The 20,345-nt window shown below is 43.0% G+C and overlaps 1 protein-coding gene and 1 long non-coding RNA gene across 9 annotated transcripts in view; one reads left to right on the forward strand and one right to left on the reverse strand.

Moving 5' to 3' along the window:
- The window catches only part of KIAA1671 (KIAA1671 ortholog), a 650,892-nt gene that overhangs the window by 227,535 nt on the left and 403,012 nt on the right, over positions 1 to 20,345 (reverse strand). The gene's annotated exons all lie outside the window — the stretch shown is intronic.
- Positions 2,720 to 20,135, forward strand: LOC138266210 (uncharacterized). Its single transcript, XR_011199482.1, has 2 exons — positions 2,720 to 2,789; positions 19,910 to 20,135. It is a non-coding gene; the product is annotated as an uncharacterized lncRNA (long non-coding RNA).

Below are 20,345 nucleotides of genomic sequence, written 5' to 3' on the forward strand. Positions count from 1 at the left end.
GATGCCGTCATTTGGAGTGCCTCTCAGGATAGCACCGGAGATTATGGAAGTCTCTCAGAGTGATAAAAACCTGATTTTAAACCTCATTGCAAACCAGCAATCAAGGCCCTCAAGAAATATTGAAGTGGGAGTGCTGCTGCCTTTTCAGTCACAGAGTCTAATTGAATAGCAGACAGGAACCGTAGGACATTATGAACATACTGCAGACAGTAAGTGCTCAACCTCTTATGCATGTTGTATACACAACATTTGAACAATGCATGTTCCGATAAATACAGGTGTATTTGACCAATGATTCTTGTATTTAGCAGTTGGCCAATGCTTTCTTTAGGGGCGGCTCCTTTGCAATGGCTAAGGAGCTTCTCTCCCTGGCTAAGCCAGAAGCTGAAAGATAAAACGACATTTCATTATCGTTTTATCTTTCAGCTGCTTGCTCAACCAGCAGTATGCTCAGGGAGGGGTGGGACTAGGCCATGGGAGGTGGGAAGAGGAGAGAGTGAGCCTAAGTGCGGAAGTGTGTTTGGCCGCCCTCTCTGGTTAGCAAAAAACACATGCACACCCAGGTTTCTCCAGCTGTGCTAAACAGCCGGGCTGGAGAAACTGAACATACCCCAGAGTTTTGTCTGAAAGGCAATCCAAGCCGCTCAGGCCTGTCCTAACGCTGCTTTCATGCTAGGTTTAGCATGAAAGCAGCACCAGGATTGCTGGAGAGCCTGTGCTGGTGTCCTAGTGAATGCTGGGACACCAGAAGAGAATTGAGGCAGCAAGTGGCGGCAAGAGGTACTTTTTTTTTTTTAATGAATGTTAAATGTTAAATATTTTTTATTGCCCCCTCCCCGTTCTTCCCCCTGCCCACTCCCTCCCCCTTGAGATCTGCTGCAGCCACCGCTGGCTTTCTTGTAGACAATGTGGTCTCCCAATAGTTAAAGTTAAATCACAAATTCAATGTTGAATCCATTGGTAAACTATTTCACTCTATCATCGGAGCTCCTAATTCAAAATGTACTTTTAAACAGTGCCTTCCTCTTCCAGAATGAAATTACTTTGAGAATTATTATTATTATTACAGCCTTGTTCTGCTTATTACCGCCATCTGAAGGGGTAAGCAACACAAGCTGGTTCTATTTCCTAGCAGATTCAGCATATTTACAGTCATTAAGGGAGTCTCCTTAACTAGACATTTAATTGCTTCTACTACAACTCAGTAGACGTGCTCCTTACAGTGGTCCCTGCTCAATGTAGAGAAGTAATCATCCAAAAGTAAAACCTTGGAAAACTAAATGAAATTAAAAAGGATATGCGTTAACATGCAGAGTCAGACACTGTATTTTGGGATTCAGCACGTTTCATTTTACAACTAATGTCACCTTGTTTCAAACACATTAACAACAGGTTATAAGCCAATCATATTGCACACTACAAATAGTTCTTCTAGATAGACTTCTTAACGTTGCATTCCAGTGATAATTTTGCGGAGTTGGAAGTCATCTATTTTTTGGGGGGTTTTACATCGGTCACTTTTCTGCCTGTATTTAAGTACAAGATCAGCTCACCGAAAGGAGCTCACCAAATACTAATTACTTAAAGAAGATCACAGGAAAAATAGCTACAATTTGGAAAGCAACATGTATAAATAAGGGACAGCTGTCAGTGTTGACAGAGATTGGGAGGCAAGAAGAAGCACTCGCATATACAAAAGATACATGGAACTAAACCTACATGGCAAATTAGTGGTGAGCCTGGTAAGGGAATAGGGAGGTGGATGCCCGGTGAAGATAACAAAGTCGTTCATTTTCAATGAAAAACAAGAATCCATAACCTTTAATGAAAGTATTTGATAACTTTTTGTAAATGACAAACTTGAGGCACATTTCTTGGAGGACTTTATGTTTGCTAAATCACATGAAATAGCTTACTCCGTCAGATTAACGTTCTGGAAAACTAAGAAGGTCAGTTTTAAAAAAAAAACTAGAGCAGAAAGCAAAAGGCATTGCAAATAATCAGCAAGACACTTTTTATTTTTAAAGATGACATCATACGTGACACCAATAACATCTGTCACAACTTCATAAATCGGATCAGAAATGCCAGGAAAAGACTGCCTACAGACAGGTGAATAGGGCAGAAACGGGAATAGTTTCAGCGTGGGGAAAAAAGAGAACAAAGTGAAGATGAGAGATGGAGGAAAGTAATAAGTGGCAAGGTAAAGAGTGGACATCACCCTCTGCTTTCCTCGTCTTATACAGAGGTACCATTCACGCCTCAAGTTGTAAGTAATACAGAGAACACGCAAAGTGTACCAAATGTGCGTTTCTGTACACCTCCGAAGCGTCGAGCTCGAGCCTGTAACCAATCACACCAAGCGGCCAGCAGCTTCTTGCACACTAAAACAAAGAAAGAAGGAAGGGAGAAAGAAGTGCACTGTCACAGCGCTACTTAAAGAACAGCCTGCCGCACAAGCGCCACTTTCCATGTCCCGGCTCAGCAGCCGGTGGTTGATGTAACAAGTTAATGGATGTTTTCCGATATAAATGGCTTCTCCGAATAACTGCAGGGCAGCGCACCCAGCCTCCAGTGAGCCGCAGTCAGCCATTCAAGCTGACTGAAGCAAGTACAGACACGCACTCACTGTCAGCCACCTCTCTGCGCGCGCTCAGCGGTGTCGGAATAAACACCCACATTCCTCTCTGCGGGGGCGGCCATTCTTCACGTCATTCGCCTCATGAAAGGTAGCTAGCTGTGGGAAGCTTGCATCTAGAATTATCTTCAGGCGTTGTTCCGTTTACTCGGTAAGTTTTCCACTCTCGAAGCTACATGCGTTTCTCCTTCAGTTGCTTTTAGTAGATTACTCAACGCGTTACGAGGCTATTAATACGTATGCTCAGAATATACCATAGAATGGCCCAAACTGTACAGCGACTAGACCAGTGTTTTGCAAGACTTCAAAAGAGATAACATTTACTTTACTCTTCTACCTCAAAATGCTTGATCTGCAGAGCCACAACGGCAACACACAAATAATTAATTTGACCTATTAATGGACACAGGGGGACTGTTCCATTGGGGGCTTGCACGATCCTGCTCAACAGTTTCGAGGAAATGGCAACAGTGTGGAGAAAAATCCATCTCTAACAAAGCTGACGTCCGATTGACTTTAGGAGACTAATGGCGGGGTAGGCATACGGTGCAAATGGGACATCAGCTAGTACGAGTACCTGCAGCGAGGACAACAGTTACAGTACGGGTATAATGAAGAAATTGTGTGTACAGCAAAGTTAAAATGCTCGGTGTGAGGGGTAGTGCTGCACTACAAACGGCTGTGGCTCCTTCATTACAGCTCTTTAAGGTTACATATCTTTCAGATCTGAAGTCGACTCTAAAATGAAGTGTGATCAAACAGTTGAAACAAAGGACCAACAAGGTCCATAGTTGAAAAAAGTTCTGCATGTAGTCACTCTTTCTTGCTGCACCATATATGTGCAATCCTCTCCAGCTCTTAGTTTGAGAAGGGTGGTTTGGCCAGCTCTATACCAATTAAAACATTACACTGGCCTTGATTTTATGAAAACATAATAGATTTGAAATGATGCGACCCAATGCTTTATGCAGCTCTTGGTGTCATCTCCTTCAAGGACTTTTTTCTTCTCCATAGTCTTCATTTGAAAGCAGGGAAAGATTAGAACCCTCCGATTTTTGAGCTACACATCTTATTTTTAGACTACTACTATCTCCACCCTTTTCCTAGACAAACAATCCCACCTTCTGTGGGGAACCTGAATGCTCACAGACCTAAATCTAACCTGTTCAGTCCGAGCTCCGCTAGCATTTCTACTATTATTATCTCGGTAGCCCTAAATAGCTGTCAGAAATTACATTTCTAGAAGAACCAGTGCTACTGCCTGTGAAGACTGCACCACTCAGGTGTCCCTGGCTTAACTCCCCAGTAGCCCGCAGCATAACTGATTGAGAAGTCTTAGTTCTCAAGAAAGCAATACCACAATCACTAGTGAAAACTGCAATTACATAAACTTGGGGTCCTTTGGCATAACTGATTATCATCCTGAAACTGACAACAGTCTGGAAAACTGGAGCTGTACCCCGATTAAAATAAACGGTTCCATTTTAGCACTGACACCTAGTTCTAGGCATGACCAAAGAGCGGCTACTGTGAAGAGCTGTTAAACCTTGTTTGCTATGTTCTTCAGTTCTTCAGACAAGACATGAATGGTTTCTAATTCGCAAAGCCCTTACAAATCTTTGACACTTTCCAAGCTATGTTTATCATTTACTGCAGGCAGTCTGGCCAACAGCAAATTCAGAGACACATGTTCTGCTCTGGGACTAAAACCACAGAAGATAATGGCGATTACGTGTAAGAAGTAGGCAGCAAAGCGACCACCGAGAACAGAACTTCATATTAAACATTTCCATTTGCACGTACATGTATTTATAAAGTGGTAATATTAGTGGTTTGGCAAGGATCACACAAGATGAACAAGTGTGGAAACTCTAAACACACCAAGTTTTACCGGATACACATTTATCAATTTAACCATTTGCCAAGATTCCCCTCATAGTTTGCCAAACGTTTAATTACTATAGCAATTTTGGGCATCATTTAAGTATTATTTTTTTTTAATGTCACGTCATCGTTTAATTTTCTGTGAAATTTAAAAATCACAATCAACATAAGTAGATTTAACCAAAGAACATCATTTTTGTGACTTTAGGAAGATTTGGATTGGTTGCTTTCCTTTGTATACCTTTCAAATACATTATTTTTCTTGAAACAACAGTGGTTAATACTCAACTGCTTTTTTGTATAGCACTGACTCGTCGTAGTTTATTGACATCCGAAGGTCTAGGCTGCGTTAGCTCCAGTGCTTCCTGAATGCCTCCAAGATGAAGGCTGCACCAATTTCTCTGCAGTAGGTGCAATAACCCAACTAACTATCCGACCAGGTACCTTAGATGATAACCATGTGGTTCTGATATACCATATCCTAAAGCATAACGATACCAATGGTTGGTATTTTGTAGCATTTTACGATGACAAGGAAATGTAAATGTGTAACAAAGCTAAACTGCTTCTTTACTGAAGACGGGGCTGAGATGGTTATTAAAAATGCCGAGCTCCACAGAGGTTGTACTGGACTCATTACACCCCTGACCCATAGAGCCAGTGCACCTGCTGCACTAAAGATAGCTACAATCCTGAACCGAAGACCATTTGTAAACACAGTGCGTCCGCACAATACATGTAATTCAGGTGGTGCAAAGTGTTCTTATCAATGGTGTATTAGACATAGTGAATGAGTTAAATCTTTTTTTTTAAGTGAATAATATACGGGTTTATTACTTTAGGGTTAAAGCCATACTAACAAGCTACCTTGTTGCAAATGACTTTACACAGTGAGCACGGCCGTGTCCGTTGTTTTTCTACCCTCAGCAAGTTGCAGTACAAGAGAATACATTATGAGCAGCTCCTTTTAGAGGACATCGTTGTGGAGGACCCCTTGTCCAGTCCAGGGGACATCACTTTACATTTCTGTCACGTGGAGCCCGCGACACAGAAGTATTTTCATTTATTTTTGTTATGTAAGTGTTGCTCCAGCAAGGGGCGATCAGAGTGGTGTACGGTGCATCATAAAATAAGTTGCCGCAGTGCGATTTGTTTAAAGTAAAGATTGACAAAATGCAATACAGCTATAAATCAGGGTAAACAGGGTACAATGGGGCGCAGACTATCTTAAACGTAAAACCCCCTAAAGGGTGTGTGTCCAAACCTATAGGTGTCCACTGTTACCACCGAAAGAGAGAATACAGAAGCTACCTGAGAAACACCCTCGCTGTCCAGAATGTTACTAAGTGATAGTTAATTAAAGGCATATCCTTTCTGCCCCAGGAGGTCTAACAGGTTTGTAATCCAAGGGGTTGTTCCTATGTTCCTAATCCCTGTCCTTTCTAACCAGTCACGGGGTACAGCCTCTGATTGGCAAGGCGGGCAATCGGGCATCGGCCAATGGGCCTGTGCCTGAGGCCAGTTAATGGGCCGTTTTTTTGGTCTATTAAGCAGTGCAACCTGCTTTGGCACTCTCGGGCGCCACCAAGTGCACAACGTCAAATGCTTATATACATATATATATATATATATATATATATATATATATATATATATATATATATATATATACATATATATATACATACATACACACACACACACATATATATATATGTATATATCTATATATACACACACTGAACCTGTCTCCATGCAGATGAAGTCAGGGCAGCCAGCTAATTGTCAGAGGCAGAATGACAATGGGGCTCCTCCAGCTGTCACAGCATGTCCCCTCGGACTCTATCCAGGTGTGACAGAGCTCCCGATGCAAAGCAGTTACCACCTGCTTTGCAGAGGACTGGGGCAGGGGAGAGGTCCAGAGAGTTGGGGTGTTGGGGTTGGTGAGAGTCGGAGGGAACTCCGCTGTTGATGTTTGTCCCCTTCCCCCCATAGAACAGGGTGGGATAAATTAGTCTCTGCTGTTCTTCTTTGCTTGCCCCATATCCATTCTTGCAGTTAACAGGGAGAGGTTGTGGCCTTAGCAGACTTTGAAACTGGGAAACCAGGTTTAAGTCCCAGCATGAGCTCAGCATCCTGTGATCCGGGGCAAATCACATCATTCTCCTGAGCCTCCAAAGAAATTAATCTGACCTTCTGTAATGTCATCTGGTGCTCTTGTAAAGCACTCCAACACTACTGTGTCAAGTTTATGCTATATAAAACTGCATGTATGTGAGGAAAGTGACACTATGTATATGTAGTTTTGCATTTACACACTAGTATCATTCCACTTGCTGAAACTTACACATGATGCTACCTGCAAGTAAAACAAAAATAACGATGCGCCTTTCGCCAATCTCTGAATACTACAGGACTTCTCTTAAGTAGAGTAAAAGTACTGTGCATAACTAAAAAGCCATGGGTGAGTGTAAAAGGCCTATGGATAAAGAGGGCTCTGAGGGGATCTTAGGGTGAGACATATTCCAAGAGCACTCAAGAGAATAATGTGGAATCATTTTGTTTCTAGTCTTGACAAAAGTTATTGGCCCTATAAGGTTTAAAATACTTTTAGCACTGCAAGTGTTTACCAACATTAGGTTCATGCTCCTAATTAAACAGTTTTGTGATCTGTGAATATGGGCCACTTATTTGTTTACTGCCCGGGCCTAATTGTGGCCCCAATCCAACCCTGACAGGGTACAAAGTCTTGCAAGCTGGAAAACAAGTTCATCTAGTTATGTTCACTAAAGAGACGCCACTTCTCACTGCATTTATTAAAGTAGCACAATGGGATCTACATCAGGGGCAGAATTGTAGCTCGATGCGTTATGGCGCCTGCTAAAGACCTGGTGATTCGGTCTGCCTTTCATTCTCATTAACATGATAAAATAAGTACCACTGTGTTAGGCATAAGTGAAACATTTTGGGCTCCACCAGTTCAGTCTGCGAGGAACATAAGTAATGGATAGAGTGCAGAGTGGAGTGCTGTTGGGTAGAGTGGCAGAGTGTAATGGCATAAAGTGGTGTAGAGTGCAACGGTGCAGGGTAGATTAGAGTGGTGCACAGTGAAGCGGCGTAGAATACAGAGGCATAGAGTTGAGAGTTAAAGTAAAGTGCATTGGCATTGAGTGTAGTGGCATAGAGCACTGTGACGTAGAGTGCAGTGTTGCAGAGTGGCGTAGAGTACAGTGGCATCGAACGAGTTCTGCAGAGTAGACTGGTGTGGTTTAGACTGTAAGGGTGAAGAGTGCAGTGCTGTAGAGTGGCACAGAGTACAGTGCAACAGAGTGAAGTTGTGCAGAGTAAATTGGTGTGGCCTAGACTGGAGTGGTATAGAATGCAGTTGCAAAGAGTGCACTTGCATATAGTAGAGTGGTACAGGGTAGGGTGGGGAGACGTAGCTTAAAGTGGTACAGAGTGCAGTGATGTAGGGCAGAGTGGAGTGGTACAGAGTGCAGTGCAGTGGGGTGGGGTAAAGTGGAGTAGTGCAAGATTGAGTGCAGTGGTTTGGCGGAGAGCAGAGAGGAGTGGCATAGAGCAGAGTATGAATAGTATGGTAGCACACTGCCGTTATAGACAACACATTTTCAGTTGAAATGACCATTACATCTACACAGACATACAAGTTTTACCAATAAAACTATACAGTGCACAAATGAAAATGTGTGGAAGTTGCATCACCTAGTGTAATTATTTGTTTTGATCATATTAAAGTATTTGTTTTCAACAAACTTCAGAAATAAAAAATGTGCTTCATTTGTGTTCCTAATTCTGGCATGTTCTGAAATACTTACACAGTTCAATAAAATGTTGCTGTGTGCTAGACAAAAACTCGTTATTATCCCCAGTATCCAGCAAGACTGTCACATAAATCAACTCACTTTGCAGTCAGAGAAAGAAAAGTAAACAAGCGCCCTTGAAAGACAGCGCCTGACACTTGATGTTGGTTTGAATGCACAGCAAATGTGACAAGATAAGAACAAGATTTAAAGGCCTGTTTGCAGAAAAGGGGTTAATTGACGAATACAGTATACACGGTTTAGGCAACAGGAGGGACAATCTGAACCTGGAGAGCCTAAAGCAAATGAAGTAAGCAAATAGAAAGCCCAGAAAAGGTTACACAATGTTAGATCGGGCAGCCTTAGGGTGGTCTTACCCCAGACCTTTTGCCTTTCACCTTCTGTTTTGCACTGTATATTTTAGTTGGTCTTAGGACTCCGAGCTCTTTACCACTGCCAATCAGTGCTAAAGTGCATGTGCTTCTCCCCTAAACAGTGATATTGGTGTAACCATGATAGGCATATTTAATTTACTTGTAAGTCCCTTGTAAAGTGGTATACCATATACCAAAGGCCTTTAAATTAAATGCTACTAGTGGGCCTGCAGCACTGACTGTGCCACCCACTTAAGTAGCCCTGAAAACATGTCTCAGGCTTGGTACAGCAGGGCCTGTGTGTGCAGTTTCACTGCCACTTCGACTTGCCATTTTAAATCTTTTGCCAAACCTTAAACTCCCCTTTTATTAATGTAAGTCACCCCTACGTTAGGCCCTGGGTAGCCCACCGGGCAGGGTGCTATGTAAGTAAAGGGCAAGGCATGTACTTTTAAGTTTTGCATGTCTTGGTAATGAAAAACAACAAAAGTCAAGCTTCATTACTGTGAGGCCTACACCTCTTATAGGCCAGGATTGGGAATTCCTTAATATACCTTCAAACTGTAATCCGTGATCAGAAAGGAGCAGCTACATCATGCTTCATATAATTGTAATGGTAATGATAAATCCTCTTTAATGGTAAAGTTGGATTTAACATACAGCCCGTCTCTAATACAGGTCTGGGCTAGGTGGCAGCTGCTCTTTGTGCATTCCCTCTATACAGTAAAAAACACAGGAGGGTGGGTGTGACAGAGAACTCATGTGCATTCTTTCTTGAAGAAATATTTTGTAGGGCAAAGTGCTCTGCACGTCTTCAGAATTTTTGAACCTCTAAGCTAATAGCTTGTAACTACAGGAAATTATTTTCTATATTTAAACAGCACAGAAAATTATTTAAACTATCCAGGTATTACATGAGACCTCAATAAAGAAATAACTTTCAGGGGGATTTTTATTTTACATAACCCAATGTAAACCAGATCCCAAAAGGCGACATGTTCTGACAACTTATAACATTAAGTGCCATATTTATACTGTTGCTATGCAACTGAAAGTGTTGAGAACTGTCGACGAATAACCATTTCAGCAGTCGTCGCTTGTGGGAAACCGACTATGTAAGCATCTTTCCTTAGCCAATGTTCTTAACAGAAGAACGCTTATGGCGCTTCATGCGTCTTTTCTAACTTTTGATTAATGATCTACAAAAATGTATAGCTTCCCTTCTGGAACACAGTGGTGCAAGTAAAGAAATCGCCAGACTATTTTAACAAGATGGTTCCAGGATTATAATGCTCACAGCTGATAGGGTGCGTTAAGGATGAACGGTTGCATATCAAAGAAAATAAGTCAGCTATCTTAGGTTGAAGGAATCATGAAAAGCTCAGAACGGTTCTTAAAGTGCCCAAAGTCCAGCACTGAATGTGGTGCAGGTTGGGGATAAGGACAACTGACTATGAGCTATCAGCACCAAAGTTTTCGGAAAGTGCAGCAGTGCTAGTTAAGTCTTAAAATTAAAGACTGTTCTTATTGAGCTGGAGAAAGAGTTAAAGGGCTAGTATATGAGAGCTAACAGGATCTAAAAGAATGTTCTGGGCTTGTACTGTGTGGTGCAGACACTATGACAACACGGGGCAGGCCAGGTTAGGCTTGTTCTGTCCCAGCAATATTCTACCGCCATTTTGTGTCTCATCCAGACAGTGTGCCACAACTGCTAGGGCTGCAGGCACTATTTCAAGATGGGTCATCTCTGGAAGACTAAACGAGTATGAAAGGGACTTGGATTAGTACACTTGCTCAAAACTGGCCTCTTTCAGTACAGTGGCGCAAGAGAAAACTTAGCCATATAAAGGCAGCATATGTTCTGCTCATGTCCACTGCAAATGTGCAGCAGTAGTATTTTCATTTTCCTGACTTTAAAAGGTTGTTTGGATTCTGTTCACGTCAACATAAGCGCGACATGGCCTAATGTCATCAAGTTGTTCATTTACCAGAGACAGCTTCTCTGCTCCTGTAAGGCAGCAAGGAATCCTAACATTTACCACCAAGTATTTAATGCTACTGCGTAGATGTTAACAAATCTCTCAAAATGCACAGCATTATGATCATGATGCACAGACACTACTCTGACATAGGCAACACTGCATGAAAGTATTGCTCTCCAATGATTTAGAAAGTACACACTGCACATTTCTTCAACATACACACTTAGCCCACAGAAGGGCCGGGCTTCATACTAATAACCCACAGGTGGCCGGGCATCACATTAACAACCGAAGTTACCATTTCATCCTTCGTCAAATCCGGCAGCGTTGTCACCTCCTTTTATAGATAACACCAATGAAAAGAAAGTTGGCGAAGTGATGCCTCCTCACAAGGTCATCCTTTACTCTCCCAACTGTCCCTAGCTTCAACGTCCTATCCTTATTAAAGCACTGAAATCCCCAAAGTATCCCATTCCAAATGTTATAGTGTACATACAACAAGCAAATCAAAAGACAGTTATGTAGCTAGATATTTAGAAAATGGTATTCAACAGCAATAACACTTCAAGCAGGGCATTGGACTAGGTCCCGTTTTGCAGGGTCACCTAAAAATGTTGCCTTATGTTGCTGGACCCTGTTTTTGTTGGCATTATGACTGCACGCTTTTTCTAATCTAACCAGTGGTAAAATGTGTGTGGTCTCTCCCTAAAACATGGTACAATTAGCATCTACCTGACTGGTACATTGAATTTACTTGCACATCCGTAGTAAATGATACTACATGTAACAAGGGCCTGTAAATTAAATGGTACTAGTGGGCAGCAGCACTCCTTGTGCCAGTCACTAAAGTAGCTTTCCAAAACATGTCTCAGGCTTGTCATTGAAACCTGTAGTGCAGCCCTGAACTGCCATTTTGGACCTGGCATAATGAACCCTTTGCCAGGCCCAACCTTTTTTTTTAGTACTTGTAAGTCACCCCCAAGGTAGGCCGTAAAGGCGCATAGGGAATGGTGCATTGCAGTTAAAAATGAGGGAAAATGTACTTAACATTTGACATGCCCTGACAATGAAAAACTCCTAAAGTCGCTTTTCACTGTTGTGAAGTCTATCTCTCCAATTGACTAACACTGGATTGCCTTTTTACATTTAATAAGCGTTAACTTTAAATTGGAAGCAGACAGAGATATGCTGTTTAAACTCAAATGAGTTTGAATTTAAAATCCTTTGTAATGGTGAAATGGGATTTTAAGTTACAATTCAGAAAATGCCACTACTAGAAACTTGGCTTTTTCTCATCCCAACCAACTATGACTTTCTGTCAGCGTCCTAGGACACATTCTTGTAAATGGCTCTGCCGCTGTGGATTGCTTCCAGACAGTTACACAAAGGTGGCTTGGGTGTGGACATGAAGGGCCATCATGGTAGGATGGCTGGGAAGAGCTGTACCCAGCCTCACTTACAATTCAAAAGGCTGTTCCTACTCCACACACACTTGACACCATGTCCGCCCTGCCTTTTGTCACCCCAGAGAGTTTGCAGCCATAACCAGGCAATGGGAATAACTTTCCAGAATCAGTTGTGGGTGAAGGACAGGAAGTCCCCCACAAGATAGGCTGGCACCAGGTAAAAATATTGGACCTCTACAGCCACTCTTCAGAACACTCTTGGATCAGTGGAAGATGTAGAAGGACTGCCTTGCTGCCAGAGCACTGCCCAGCTTCTTGAAGGATTGCCTTGATATCTGAGAAAAAAGAGCAGACCTCCTCGTCTTGATCCCAGGCTACCCAATGGTCTGTTGGCTGACTTCCTGTGGGAGCTACGGGAACACAACAAGCTTCAGAAGTCTCCCTACAACTGTCCAGCTAAACTACTGCAACTGGACTCACATAAGCCCTGCTGCTGGCCATTGCTGGAGTGAGTCCTGATCCCCAGGAGGTACACCCCAGGTCCTGGACCCGTGGCAGGCATTAGTGGAAGCTCCCTCAAAGAAGAAAACATTAAAATTGTGAAATTTGAGCTCCTCATGACTGTTAACGGATCCGTTCACACTAAAACTCTGCTGGTCTTAACCAACACGAAGCTCAGGTGAGACATGCTATTTGTGCTGACAGTGACCGCCATTGACGACCAGCAATGCAAGATCTATACATTGTGCTGCAGTAATGACCGCGACCACCAATACGAAGCTACAGCAACGAGCATCCAAGACAACCAACTGGCTCTTCGCTGTCCTGCAACAATCAACTGCAACGTCCAGTCTGCTATCATGCTACGAGTGATGGCTGTCAGGCCTGCTCTTCACATTACAGCTATCTTCACACTACAGCTACGACCATCTATGATATTCAACCTGGTCCTTGCGTCCTCCTCCCATGCGAATGGAACTTTTTGGATCAGACTTGAGAAGGTAACTCTTCAGCAGGACTAACCTGGTCCCCATCACAAACCCACAATCCATCACAGCCGGGCTGAACTTGTGACTTGCCATTGGTATAGCACAACCAGATGACTGAGTGGTGCATTTTGCTTTTAGGTGCTATTTCACTAAACGCTTTAAAATTGAATATCTCCGGTTTTACTGACTGGAGTTTTCTTGTTCTGATATCATTTTATTTATTAAAATGTACTCTGGGTTCCTAAATTGGTTTGGGGTTTTTCTTTTGTTATGTTTACATTTTATTACTGCCTGTGCGCTGCATATTTAGTTTACACAGTGCCGCTAGGTTAAGCCAGGTTGCTTTGTGCCAAGATAAAATAGGGTTACGCAACAATTAATTGAGTTAATTTTGTGGTTCACCCTGACAAGGATGTGGTTGTTACATGAGAGGGACTTCCACCCATATCAACCAATAATCCAATTCTCATATCATGAAGTTAACAACTGTATGAATCAAATCCAAAGTCCTACACCACACACATGCATCCATCGACATAGCTCACCATCACTAAACAATACAGTTAGCAATGCTAACTCCTCTTCATTGGCAAACCCAATGATTCAAGACCACCAAGAATACAGAGATTGATAAGCTACACAACCATATGGAATGGGCATTCAGTTCACAAAAGCGATATGAAACCATACAAATTGTAAAGATGCGCTAAACAAATACTGATAACATAACATCTACTTTGACTTGAAGTTACAAGTTTCAATTCTTCATTTGTTGCAAGTTCAAGTCATCCTTCCATCCTTCTGAAGCTGGTAAATTAAGTACAATTACATTGGATAATAATAGCACCAATTATTGATCGTGCTTTAAGCCAGCAAACAATGGTATGAAGCGCTGCATAAAAAAAACAAATTTGAAGTCTCAGCCCAGCGCACCCAATCGTGCCTTATTTCAATATATATATATATTTCATTTACTGCTGCATTTTTGTTCTGGAGGCCTTCTGATAAAGGTTTTCTGCAAGTCAACTGGAGTAAAATAATCTATCGGTGGCCAGCCCTTTTGAATGGGGATCCGTTTAGGTGACAGCAAAAATAGGGGACCTTTGCTAGAGCAGCATAAAAAAATTGTTCTGCTAATTGGCCATGAGAGCATGACATGCAACATTTGAAAGCTCCCCATCCAAGACCCTACATTTCAATGTCATTATTTAATGCTGGGGGTAACACTGCAATACCAATAATCCTATTTAAAACATTATAAATAACAAGCACTACATACAAGCAGACCAAACATTTACATTTCAATGAAATAAAGAAAGTTTGGTAGTAGTGATGCACAACTGGCATAGTTATATTTTTTTGTGCGGAGTACATTTTGTTTTTTGTGCTTAGGAAAAAACATCAAAATACTTTTGTCCCTTTGGCAGAGCACTGTGGTACACTGTGTGTATTGAGGGGAGTGAAAACATATTGAGTTTTTCTCAATCCATATAATAGTGTCATTGTATATGGACTCACAGCATCTGTCTGCCTGCCGTTCTCTTATATATTTTTAACACTGAAAAGGAAAAACCCATTAGAAGTACTAAGTATGCAAAAACCAATAAAAACACTGCCAAGCAGAGATCCGCAGTTTCCCTGTGTCATATTTAATTAACTAATTCATGTATTTTTTCTCTTTTAATTCTTGTGCTTGAAGTTTGCTAATAACCAAGACTGTATGAGCACCTCACACATAAAATGGGACAACTAGTTTGAGCGCTGCACTAGAACAGTGGTGTCCATGTGGGTATGAGCCATGTCAAATTTTCAGCATATTCTATGTCAGAGCTGGAGGAGAGGATTATGCTCATCTTTCGTCACTTTATTTATATAGCAGCCTTAATAAATAAACTATCTTTCCCAAGAAACCAATAGGGAAAGAGACAGAAACACCACAACCAATCAGTAAACAGTTCATTCTATATAGTCCATCATCACTGTTTATGCCATTCTCTTTCTTTGCTGCTCGACAGCAAAGAGTTAAGCGCCTTTCATTGCTTCCTCAATGTGTTGTACAGTATAGAGTTTTTAATGTGGTTGTATAGTAATGCTCTTGTAACCTGAGTGCTTACTAACGTTTTCTCTTTCCAACAACAGCGGGAGCATGTCTCAGCACTCCTCACTTGGCTTAATTTCATTGTCGGGGGCCGCATGTGTGCCGTTCTGCCCGCCAGCCTCTAGAGGACGCATAGAGATAAGTGAGATGCTTCTGAAACTCTGCAAGCACCGCACACGGATTCCTGTGGTGCACAGGGACAATGCTTTGCATCCCAGAGCCTTGGCCAGCAATGAGTTATTCCCAGCATCCAGGAAAGCTTCTACACCCTATATGGGGTCTAAAATTGGAGTGCTACCACAGTAGATGCTCACTTTTTTCAAGGTGGTGACTGCCACATTTAGGGGATCAGATAAGTAGACACTGACCCTGTACATAGCATTTTGGATGCAAGGGTATGTAGGTGTTGAGAACTTGCCAGTTCACTGTTTGGGGGCTTGCTGAGTCAGAAGGGTGAAACTCCAGTTGCAGGGGGTGATCACTTATCAATATTAGGGCTTTGCAGCCTGCTTGAGTGTTACAGGGGCTCTAACTCTTAAACTTTTGCTAAGCCCACGGCAATGCTGGGACCAGTCTAGGCAGTCCACTACTCTGAATGGGGTAGGGTGTGGCCCCATTTTGTGAGTCTCTGGCTCTCCCATTAGCTAGCTTTCCAAGCGCCTTAATCATGCAGGATGCAGTTGGTGACTATGTGGAGGAAGAAGGTTTCCTTCCTGCCATTTGATGATCAGTTTTGTGAGGCTATGGATGCCTCCATACAGCAGGCTATATCTCTGGCCTGGACCGGCCTAGAAAAGAAAATTGGGAAGCTGGCTGAGGAGCAGCGTAACAATAACAAAGTCCAGAGGCAAGCACCCAAGTGTCCTGCAGATCAGGGCATCAATAAGGATGCTTTCTCATGTGTAAAAAAGGCTTTCTTGCAAGCAAACCTCAGGGGCCAAGCACTGGAGCACTTGGTTCCGCCTCCTTCCTCTTCCCTGGAGATGATGAGTATCAGTACGATCCGGACCCAGGCCCTTCCAGGCGTTGATATCCTTCAGCAGATGCAGCTTCTACTCCGATTGTCCCTTTGGCTGCTCGGACTCCCTAGTAGCAGAAATGCTGGATAAAGATGAACTCTTTCATCCTAGGTCTTCTTTTTGGTCTCCCAATGTGAAACTGGTGGCCTATGTGGCAGGCAGGCTGTGCAAGCCACTAGACAAGGAGGTCAGAGCCCGCATGCGAGGAGAACGTCCACGTCTGTTCTTGGAGGACAAAGTGTCCCTTCCTTCGAGAATAAAGGAACGCATGGTCACTTTCTTGACAAAATACATTAAGGACCCTAAGAAGGGCATAGATTGCTCATGGAGGTCTTTTCAAGATAAGTTATTGGATCTGACAGGGCCCATTTACAAAGATCTTGCATATGGCTGAGGAGGTCAAGCAGTCAGACGAGCTCATATCTCCTGAGGTTCTGTCAGGTTGGGCCCAGAGAGAGGCCATATTGTTAGGCAATGGGAATAGTGCGCTCTCGGCAGAGAAACAGTGTTCTCTTTTGGATCCAAAGCTTGGAGACCTTGCGGTCTCAGAAGCGGGCCCTTCTGCGCAGGGGGGATTGTTTGGGGACCCCTTTATAAAGGAATAAGGCAAGTTCGCTGGAACTTTCAATTCCTTGGATAAGGTGCAGGCATCCATAAAAAAGATTTTTTTATCCAATGTTTTTGCTGGGGCCGGACCTGGCAGGGGGCGCTCGTCTGCCCGCTTTATTTCCAATATTTCCCAAAAAGGCTTAGGCTCCCAGCAGGGGCAGTATCAAAAACGTGCACGATCCAGAAACTTTTACTCCTCCAGAAGATTCCAAGCTTCAGTGATGGCAGAGGCGGTGGTAGTGGACGTGCCCAAGGATCTGTGCAAGGTAAGGACTTTCTGTTCTTCCCAACAACTTAAGGTAGGGGGAAGACTGACTGTCTGCAGAGAATTGGTGGGAGAGAACGTCCGATGCATGGGTCCTTCACACGATCTAAGGTTTTGGACTGGAATTCATGAGGAGTCCTGTTCAAGGTTTTCTTCCCCGTCCTTGATTCTTTACCGAAAGACAGGCGGTCCTCATAGATCAGGAAGTAAAAACTGTTGAGAAGGGCGATCGTGCCTTTGGCTTTTCATCAATCTGGGTTTGTCAGCAACATTTTCTGCAGAGCTCCAGACACTGCCCTTCGGCCTGTCTTCTGTCCCTTTGTGTTTCACCAAGGTGCTCATTTTGGTGGTGAAGTCCCATGACGCCCGGAGCATCCACTTAATAGTATTCCTCAATGACCTTCTGTTGATGGATCAATGTCCACTTAGGCTGCCCACACACCTCTAAATGACGGTAGACTTGTTGGAGCATCTGGGATTTGTGATCACCAAAGAGAAATCCCTGTTGCTTCTGGCTCAACAAACAACTTTTGTTGGGTTTTGTAATCACTTCCCAGGAGTCGACTCTCAGTTTTCCTGTCAAGAAGATGCCGAAGATTCATTACGAGATCAGGAAACCAATGGCCTGGTCACACTCATCACTCAGGCAGCTAGCTCGTCTGGTGGTGCTGTTAGGATCCTCCATTCAGACAATCTTCCCAAACCCTCTTCACTACACAGCACTGCAAAGGTTGAAGGGTAGCACCTTCAGAAAGGCGCATTGTATTCGACAATGGTTCTGATATCGGAGGTCAAAGAGGAAATGCAGTGTTGGCTGAAACACATGGAGGCTTGAACGGGAGACCAATTTTTGGTTCCAGTCTGGAAATTGTGATTGAGTTCAATGCCCATAAGTACAGCTGATGCCCCAGCTGCAGTGGTTTGTCCATAAGAGGAAAGCGGTCATCCGAAGAGAAATTTCTACGTATCAATTGCCTAGAGGTCCTGTCAGGCTCCCTTACGGTCTGGTGTTGGATGCAGGACAGGGTGAGTTACTCGGTGTTACTGAAGATGGACAATGTTTCAGCAGTTTAGTATACCAATCGCTAAAGGGAGGGGTCCAAGATCGAAGATGCTTGCAGATCTAGTGAAGGGTTTTTGGAACTACTGCTGGAAACGCAACATATCGGTGGCAGCAGTATCTTTCAGGAAAATGTGATGAAATCACTGATTAGCATGCCCGCCACCTTCAGGACCTCAGTGCCTGGCAAGCTGCATCCAGAAGTGTTCCAAGCTCTCCTTAGCCTTTGGGGGCCGTTCTCAGTGGAGTTCTTTGCTTCTCGTCTTGACCATGAGCTGGATTGGTTCTTCAGATGGAGGCCGGATCCGCTAGCGAAGGTGACGGATACTCTCCTCCAAGACTGGAGTAGGGAAGAGGGATATGAGTTTCCCCCATCACCATATTGATGCCAGTAGCCATACAAGTCACAGGGCAGCAGGTCAACCTGGTGGTGATCACGGCAATTTGGAAATTGAAAGTCTTTTTTACCAGTGACAATGGTACTTTCATGGGATTTTCCAATCCATCTAACCTGGAGAAAGACGTTCTGAGGGATCCGCTGGGACAACCTCAATGTCTGGTGCTAGAGAGGAGTCGACCCCTCATGTGGAGTATTGCAGGTCTAGATGGAAAGTCAGAAGAGTTTCAGAGGAAGCTCAGAACCTTTTGTCTAAAGCCTGGGCAGATGGCACAAACAAGGGAGACGGTGAGTTGGTGTGTGCGCAGAGGGATGGTGATCCCGTGGCATCAGGAGTCATTTCAATAGAGGAATTATTGTCTTCTCTGGTGAGTGAAACTATGGTTTACAGGTCAGTAAATACTTTCCGTTCGGCTATATCAGCAGGTCATCTGCCCATAGAGAGTGTTCCAGTGGGAGAGCACCCATTGGTAAGGAACTGATGAGGTGAGTAAGATTGTCGGTACCCACTTATCCCAGGTATTCCACCCTGAGGAATATTAATTCAGTTGTTAGTTTGTTTCTGTCATGGCTGAGTAATAATTATCTGTGTAGGAAGCGGTTATCAGCTAAGTTGGCCATGCTGCTGAGTTTAGTCCCCTGCAACAGGGTGTCAGATGGGCTCTGGATAATACAGGTAGGATTTTCACCCCTGAATAGGTTACTTTCCATATTATGAGATGAATGAAATGTAATTAAAGGGTGGTTTCATACCCGATGTTTGTGGATGTCCTAAAATTGTGTGCGGATAAATGTCTGAAAGCATATGAATTTTTGACAGAGGAGTCCCACCCAGCGGCAGAAACAGCTCTTGATAGCTTTAAACAAACCGTTAAAGATGGTCTCTTCTACCACCATATTCAGTTGAGTTAAATATGTCATGCAAGAGGCAAGTTTAGGTACGTTAGTGTTTGGAGCACATTCGGCAAGAGGTGCTATTGCCTCCAAAGCCTTTTTGCTGAGAGCTCACCTCAGAGACATAGTGAATGCCACCGACTTGTCATCAAAATCCACCTTCAAACCAGTAGTGCATTTGGCTACACCTTTGTGCTGAATAAACTTTGAACAAGCATAATCATCACATAGACTATAAAGATTCCTAGATATCATAAAGGAAAGTTTCAACTCTATCGAGAACATGGAGGCAAGGATTATTCCAGGCCAATCAGGGCTGATTTTTCCCTCCCTGAGGCTGTTGGTCGAGATATGCAATTCTGGATTTATAGTAAGGATAAGTATGCTTCAATTTCTGATAGCAAATGATTCAAGTGATTAAGTTAGGGATGATTTATATCTTGACAGTGTATGAGATTTTTTTTATGTTATAGGAAATTAAGTCGCTAAGCAAGAGTGAGCCAAAGTTGGGAATCTCTACAGTGGAATGCAGCTTTCACACGAAGTAAGAAGGGGCAAAAACAGCGATCAAGGACTATATAGAATGAACTGTTTACTGACTGGTTGTGATGTTTTTGCCTATTTCCCTAATGGCTCATTTGGAAAGGTAGTTTGTTTATTAAGGCTGCTATGTAAATAAAGTGAAGAAAGATAAGCATATTCCTCGCCTCTGCATCCCTATTAGATTTGAAACTTTGTTACGATAGCTAGGAAATGTTAAATCCTTATGAAATGCATCTTAGTGACAATAAACGATAAACATCTACATAGTGCTGGTTATTTTGAAAATGTGGTATAGCTGAAGCCCCTCATGGAATAGCGTAGGGCATGATAACTTATCCTTTTAGAAAATTACTTTGCCTTTAAGTA

The sequence above is a fragment of the Pleurodeles waltl genome, chromosome 11 (assembly GCF_031143425.1).
Source record: "Pleurodeles waltl isolate 20211129_DDA chromosome 11, aPleWal1.hap1.20221129, whole genome shotgun sequence".
Taxonomy (NCBI): Eukaryota; Metazoa; Chordata; class Amphibia; order Caudata; family Salamandridae; genus Pleurodeles; species Pleurodeles waltl.